Below are 7500 nucleotides of genomic sequence, written 5' to 3'. Positions count from 1 at the left end.
CCGCCCGCCCGCCCGCCCGCCCGCTCGTTCGTTCGTTCGCATTCCCGTCCCTCAACAAACTCAAAACGGTTGTGTTAGAAGAACGAACGAGCCACTCGAACACGAATACACCAACCCAACACACCTCCAAAACACAAGAGCAGCAAGTTCCCAATCTCGAACGCAAGCTGAGCCCCGTTACTATAACCTAGCCAACCACACCACACCAAGCCAAGCCGAGTCGAGCCAAGCCAAGCTCTCGGCCCTCAACAGCAAGCCCGCTCCACACCCTCCGACTCACTCCCTCTCTCTTGCCCCCTAAATCATCGCTCCACTGCCATACCACTCAAACACCACCACCAACACCTACCCTCCCTATCCCCTCAACTAGACCTATCCAAACCTTCCAAGCGCAGCGAATTTCCAACGTCTCCAGCCCCTCTGTTCCCCCTACACGAGTAGCGTCCCTCTCACACACAGCTGCTTTCCAGAGCACCGCGACAGAGACCGGCAGGCCTATCCCCAGCCAAGCTACCCCCCCCCTTCTCCCTGCCTCTGCCTATTCCCTTCCACGCCACTCGCTTCTAACCTAACTATCGATAAGCAATCAGATTCTATAAAACAGATGAAAACGAGAGAAAAGTAAAAATCGGTCGACACTACATTACCCAACACTCAGCTTCGCCTCCATTGCTTACACAACCCCAACACACACGCGCAACAACACAAACACATTGAGCCTCTTTTTCGAAAATGTAATAAGGAATGAATGTATCTTGCACCTCCCAGACGAGTACAAGTACTAACATACGATACAATGCCCAAAGAAGCTAATGCGGCAAAAATAAAAAGTTCTGCGGGAACGACAAAGGTAAGCGTGGTGTGGTGGGCTCTGTCTCCCTCACCACCAGCCCCAACACCACAAGCATCACCCTCGCCCCATCACCCTCCATCGTCAAGACAAACTTGAACCTATTCCCCTTCGACAAACGTTCAAAATTTCACCTCCCCTCTCCCAACCACCCCTCCTCAGTGTGCCCTTACCTTAACCCCCCCCCCCCCCGCGGAAAACGTTGGTGAAGGGCAAAGTAGACTTGCTGCCGCTCAACACGTGGGGACCAGCAGCAGTTTTGGGGCAAGAACCACCAATCCTTTTAATAATCAACAATTACCAGGCGCCTCCTCCGTCAACAGGGGCGTATGCCGCGGCCTCTTCACCCCCTCCCCCTCCCCCCAATCCATCTCTATTCCCGATCTCGAGACCGAGAAGTTCGAGGGCGGAAGAGAAGACGTGTTCAAAAAACGTTTATGGGTGTGTGGATGTTCGGCCACGTTGTCATTGTTTACAGCGTGTCACGTGCGTAAGGGAAGCCTGACATGAAAGTAAATAATTGACATGTAATGCATATTGCAGCTTTTGCTTGTTTCAATTCCCTTGCAGCCGGGCCTCATACGCGGGTATCATCGCGGAGGGTCACCAGCGTGTCCGGAACGTGTCATACAGGCCTAATAAGTGCAAATAAAGTAGAATTCACGAAAAAAACGGTAGTTAGACGTAGCGACGTGGCGGTGGTGGCGGGTGTCCTCCCCGGCTGAGCGCCCGCCGTCCGGTCCCCAGCACGCTACCTCCCCGCCTGCCCGCCACCACCCAGGCCGCCATGCAAAAAGGGTGATGCTCGTATCAGCTGATGAACGCACACTCAGCCCACCCCGCCCACGCCGCCCGCACGCACACGCACTCAGCCCACCACGCCCACACGCCCGCCACGTCCTCGCCGAAACCCCTCTGAGGGCGTCTTCGTGCAAGGTATTGAGGGTTTCGTGGTGGTGGGGGAAGGGGGGGAGGAGGAGGAGGGGGGTGAAGGAGAGAGAGAGAGAGGAGGTGGATGAAGGGGGGAGGGGATGTGGAGGTAGAGGGAAGAAGAGGAAAGAAAGGAGAGACTTTCTGGTGTTGTGTCGCATGTAATTCCATGTCTTTCTCGCAGTCGCCCTCCCCTCACTACCTGCATGAACGCCCTATCCCTCTCTCTGTCTCTCTTTCCCTTCCTCTCTCTAACTCACTCGTCAGCTGATCTCGCCTTTCACACTCGACAACCCAACCAACTCACCCTTAACAATCCACCCTCCAGCTAGATAATACAATAAAATCATTAAAAAAAATCCAAGCCTCGCGCACGCACATGCATACATACACTCATACACATTTCCGACCCTCTCCCTCCATCCTTCCATACGCAAACGCACTCACACTCACCCTTACGGCAAACTCACGCTCGGAAAACCCACCCTAGCCCTCCTCACCCTAATGGTCGGACTACGAGACTTAGGGGGGAGAAGGGAAAAAAACCTTTCATATTTACCTGTGTGTCGCTTCTGCCGGCCTCCAGATCCGTGCGGCGATGGGCGTAGGTCCTAGAGCAGAGGTTGGCGATGGGCGTGGGCGTGCGGGCGAGGGCGAGGGCGTGCGGGCGAGGGCGTGCTGGCTAAAATAGGTGGGTGTGTGGAAGGGAAGAAGCGGCCGCCGGTATCGACCAAGAGGAACCTCTGCCTGGCGAGAGTGGTCGAGCCGAGTCGCCACCTCCTCCGCCGAGACCTCGACGACTTGCGCCTTTTCTATGGTTCCTCGGAGCACCACCGCCGACACAGGCCTCACCAAGGAGGACGAGAGAAACACCTTAAGAGCACTGTCGGGTCGAGGAGTTCCTTAGAGCGAGGCTGGCACGCGGATTTGCGAGTTCCATGACAAAAAGTGCGCGACAGTCACCAGGCGCGACTAACCGATCTCACCGCCAGCCAGTTTACAACTATCACCTCAAATTCACCTTTAGATTTTCACTTCCCCGCCGTTATTTTGCACTCACATCACACACTGCACTTTGAACCAGGTCCTGCGCGTCATTTTAAGCACATTTTCGGCACTGGACCCTTGAATTTGGGCGAGAAAAGCGTGCGGGAAGCCACCGAGCGTCCTCCAAGCCGCGGTACTCGAGTGTGTGCGGCGCTGAACAAGGGAGTGTGGCGGGGGCGCTCAGCCACACAACATCAGCCTTTTTTATCCCTTATTTCTCCCTTCCTATTGCTCGTGGCTCTTTTCTTGTGGGCTGGAGAGGCACTCTGATTTTCGGCTGACATTCCGCGTCGAGTAGATACTCATGGTTGACCGAAAATGGATAGAAAACAGCATGTAAAAGTGATTAATCAGGTTGGTTAGCGCGGGTTTGGGCGCCAGATGGCAGCAGAGCGCAGCCGGGTGCATTCGCGGGACCCGTGCCAGACGTACGATTCAACGGCCCAACCACCGCACATCGATCCCCTAACAAGCGCTTCCTCTCGTGTCTCGTCGTCACCTGGAAGCCTACGGGTGCGTTGGTGAGGCTGGGGTACACTTCGGGGCCTGCGAAGGGCACAGCGACAAGGCTAATAGCGAAGTAAAAGAGTGTGGGCAGGGTTCGGCAGCGCGCCACGGACGGCTCGAGGGTTTTCCAACGCCGGCGGAGGAAGACGTGATCGATGCGAACACTCGGCCGCCGCCGTCGATCCACGGGCGACTTTTCATAAATTAAAAGCGCCTGTGACCGATTTCGGTGGCGAGTTGGCACTCGGTCGCCGATCGTCACGACAACCCGCTCGGGCCGACGGAGAGCCCGAAAGCCCAGCTGGAAAGGAGGCTGAGATCTGTGATTTTTTCGATGGGGGAGGGGGGAGGAGGGGCAGGAGGGAGAGACAAGCCGAAAGAAAAAGCTATGAAAGTTCTGGTATGACTGCGTAGTGTGCAGCTGTTTCGTTGACTCAGCCAGCGAACCCCAGTCTCTCTCGCTCCACCTCGCCACTACCACCGCTGCCGCCTCCCGTCCTGCTCCTCCACCACGCCACCGTCACCACCCGGCCGCTCCACCACGCCACCACCTCCCGGGCTGCTCCACCGCGCCGTCATCACCACACGACCCGCTCCACTACACCATGGCCGGGCTGCTCCACCACGCTACACCGCCACCACGCGGCCCCGCTCCACCACGTTACCACGCCACCTTGCCTCCATCACGCGACCCGCTCCACCTCGCTATCACCACCAACCGTCCCGCTCCACGATGACGCCGTCATCACCAATCCCCCTCCACATTACAACCCTTCCCACCACGTACCCTCCACTCCGCCTCCATCATCAGTCGTTCTTCACTTCATCACCATAGCGTCCCTCACCACTACGAACCTCCACCACGTCACCACCACTGTCTGTGTCCACTAGATCGCCCCACTCGACCTCCCCACATCTTCGCTATCACCACCATTCGCCCCTCTCCACTACATCACCCCCGCCACTTGTTAATTTTTCTTCAATTTAACATCAGATAGTTATTCCACCTCTCTACCACTAAAGCTTTCGCCGCCTTACTTCCACACCGCCATTCGTTTCTCTCTACGTTAACTCCACCAAGACGCCTCTCCACTTTAGAACCGCCACCTCTCGCACCTCTGTACCATACCGCAACCTCCACACATACCTCTTCACTTCACCATCATCATCACCATACACCCCTTTCCACCCCACCAGGATCACCACAACAACCATCGATTCCCACCGACCATCATCTCATTATACCACTTTTAAGTGTGTTACATATACACTTCAACGACGCTTTCACGTACACACAAACAAAGAGGGAGAGGGAGAGGGAGAGAGACAGATAGACAGGCACACATACATTAAGATCAGACACCACTCACGACTACCCTTTACGATCTCCGTTGACCGAGCAAGAAGAACGCCCCCCCCCCTTTTCCTCTCCCCTTCATACAAGTACAACGCGAGATGCACTGGAAACTAGGTCACGATCAAGCAAGCAAGCAAGCACAGAAAGACAAGGCTGATGAGAGATTGAGGGGGGAGAGGGGTAAGGGAGGGAGGGTGATGGAGGTCAGATAAGGTTTGTCTGATGAGGTTTTCCCTTTTATTTCTTAAAGTTAGCTTTCATCTCTCGTTTTATTCATCGCTTGTCCTCAGCCTCCCCCCCCTCTCTCTCTCTCACTTTCGCTCTCTTTCTCTTGTTTCCTTTGTTTACCTCAATTTATCATTTAATTTCCGTTTGATTATTTTCAACACCAGTAAGCAATAGCTCAGGAAGAGCCATGCTTACAACTAAAGAAAAACCTAGACGAATCAGACAAGAGAAAACCGGACAACACGTCCAACTAGATGGAGTAAGGGAGATGAGAATAATCGAATAAAATATTCGGGGGCCTAAAGGACTAAAGATATTTCAAAAGCTATCAAGCTTGAAAACATCAATATTTCCGGTTGGCTGAATGCTCTCTTCAGTTACTCGTTATTGCTACTCGTTACTTTAATTATTGTTACTCAGTTAATTAATGAGGAAAAAATATTGGAATGGGATGTATTGTATATTAGGAACTATGTATAACTTAAGGGTTATTATTAGCAGTTTCCTGATATATTTGTCCCTTGATATCTTGAGAGGAATATATGTACTGCCAGTGTGCATATAGGCACACGCGGTTAATAAATACATATTGCATACATAATGTGTATAGTGCATTTAAATGTAGCTACAATCTCATTGATTGTAGTCGCTATACAAATTCGGAATGGTAATTTTGTTTTAACCAGCCTGTCAAAAGGAAGACAATATCTCAGCAGGTAAAAATACACTTATCAACCAATCAATTAAACCAGGCATAATGAAAGAGGAGAGGGAGAAGAAAGAGAGTAGCGGTGTGGTGTGAGGACGGGGTGGGGCAAGGAAATAGCGAGAGAGAGAAAAAAGATGGAGAGGAGAACGATGGAGTAGACAGAAGGAGAGACATGTAGAAGGAAAGAATGGATAGGAAGGGAAAAGGGGGGGGGCTGTGTCTCCCTACATTTTCAAGAGGAATGGAGCACTTAACTGGAGGGGAAATTTTGTTCCCTCAAAATCTGGCAATGGAAGGCCTCGCGAGAAAATGAAATAATCCGAACTTTAAGATGGATGGAAAGTCGTAAAGAGAAAGAGGGAGAGAGGTGTCTGAGGGAGATAAAAAGTGAGAGTGAGAAAGGAGAGCGTGACACACTTACATACACACACACATCCCTTATTGTATGTTTAAGTGCGTGCGCATGAGCATGGCGAGGGATCCCGCCCGCAAACAACCAAACAAATGGCTGTAAACAAGATGGTGCAAACCATGCCAGTAACCCCACCAAATCATCTTTTACCACTTAATCACGGTAGACGTATCCACTTAAGGAAGCCATAAACCTCAAGGAAAAAAAAAAGTAGATCGCTTATTTGTCGTTCGTTTGTTGAGTGATCGAGCTGGCTTTAAATAAGGAGCATGAGGAATGGGGGAAATAAAAAAAAAAGACGGGAGAAGAAAGGAATGGAACAAGAATCAGGATAAGAAAGAGAAGGGGAAGATAGTGAAGCAAGAGGAAGCGAATAGGGAGTGGAAATGAGTTAAAGAGGAAGAATAAGAAAATACGAGATAAAGAAATGATATATACCTTCCTTCCCTTCTAAGTTCAGCACTCAGCGTTGCCAATGTATTTGAGCCTCCAGTTCGACACTTTATCCGAAACACATGCATGTGCTTCGGTTGCAAGAATTAAAACTGGCGGCTCATACATCGGTGGAAGTGATGAAGCTGGAAGGGGAAGTGACTGTATATTTCTGTTGTAAGATGTAAGAGAAAGTAATGATTACAGGAATAAGGGAATAAAGATAAAATGCGTCCACAATAACATACAAGAATGAGTGGCGAAAGGCATAGAGAAAAATCGAACTAGATCTTTTTAATGGCAGACACGGACAGATAGCTGTAAGTAGACAAAAAAACGGAAGGAAAACACCAGATGAGCGCAAAAAAGACAGGCAAGAAGAATAGTGAGTTTCGAGGGTAGAAATAAAATGTTCGGCGAGAAACGCCATTTCTGGAAAGAGGATAGGCTGAGGTCAAGGTAAGGAGGAACAGGAAAAGAAAGAAGCGAGTGGGTTCCTTTCGTCTTAGGGAGAGAAAAGATAAGAAGATAAGAAAGGAAGGAGAGTTTGAGAAAGAAAGAGGATAAGAGAGGAAAGAGAGAGAGAGACAAGAAAATAATAAGCGTATGAGGAAGGGAGAGAGAGGAGAGGGTGTAAGAAGAAAAGAAAGAGATAGAAGGAAAAGAAGAAGAGAAAGAGAGAATATGAGAGATTTATTAAAGGAAATGCATACGAGAGTTGAAAAGCGAATAAAGGACAGGGATGGGAGATGATGACATTAATGATAATTCCCGTATATTTCTCCACCTCTTGCATTTCACTTTCTCATGCTAAAATAAATAATTATTTAAGTACTATTACTCCTCCACTATCTCTCGCTTTTTAATGTATACTTCTGTGGATCAATAATAATGATAAATTAAAATGCAATAAAACGTAAGCTAAACACTAAATCTAAACAACACAAAAAATACTCATAGAAGCATAGAGGGCGCAGGGTTAACTTCTGTTCCGTTCGCATAACTCTTAATGATTCATGGATATCGCG

The 7500-nt window shown here is 50.1% G+C and overlaps 1 protein-coding gene across 9 annotated transcripts in view; it reads right to left on the bottom strand.

The window, feature by feature from the left end:
* Positions 1-2976, bottom strand: part of osa (trithorax group protein osa) — a 122199-nt gene extending 119223 nt beyond the window's left edge. For 5 of the 9 annotated variants that reach the window (XM_086544528.1, XM_086544535.1, XM_086544537.1 and 2 more), the window contains exon 1: positions 2340-2976. The gene's annotated coding sequence lies outside the window, so the exon portion shown is untranslated. The remainder of the gene's footprint in view (positions 1-2339) is intronic. The other 4 variants (XM_086544533.1, XM_086544536.1, XM_086544529.1 and 1 more) reach the window with 3 other exon arrangements.
* Positions 2977-7500: the final 4524 nt, after the last annotated feature.

The sequence above is a fragment of the Penaeus japonicus genome, unplaced genomic scaffold (assembly GCF_977035675.1).
Source record: "Penaeus japonicus unplaced genomic scaffold, GWHDUDI00000001_assembly GWHDUDI00000015, whole genome shotgun sequence".
Lineage (NCBI taxonomy): Eukaryota > Metazoa > Arthropoda > Malacostraca > Decapoda > Penaeidae > Penaeus > Penaeus japonicus.
Note: the sequence above shows the minus strand (reverse complement) of the source record. Positions and strands in the feature narration are given on the sequence as shown.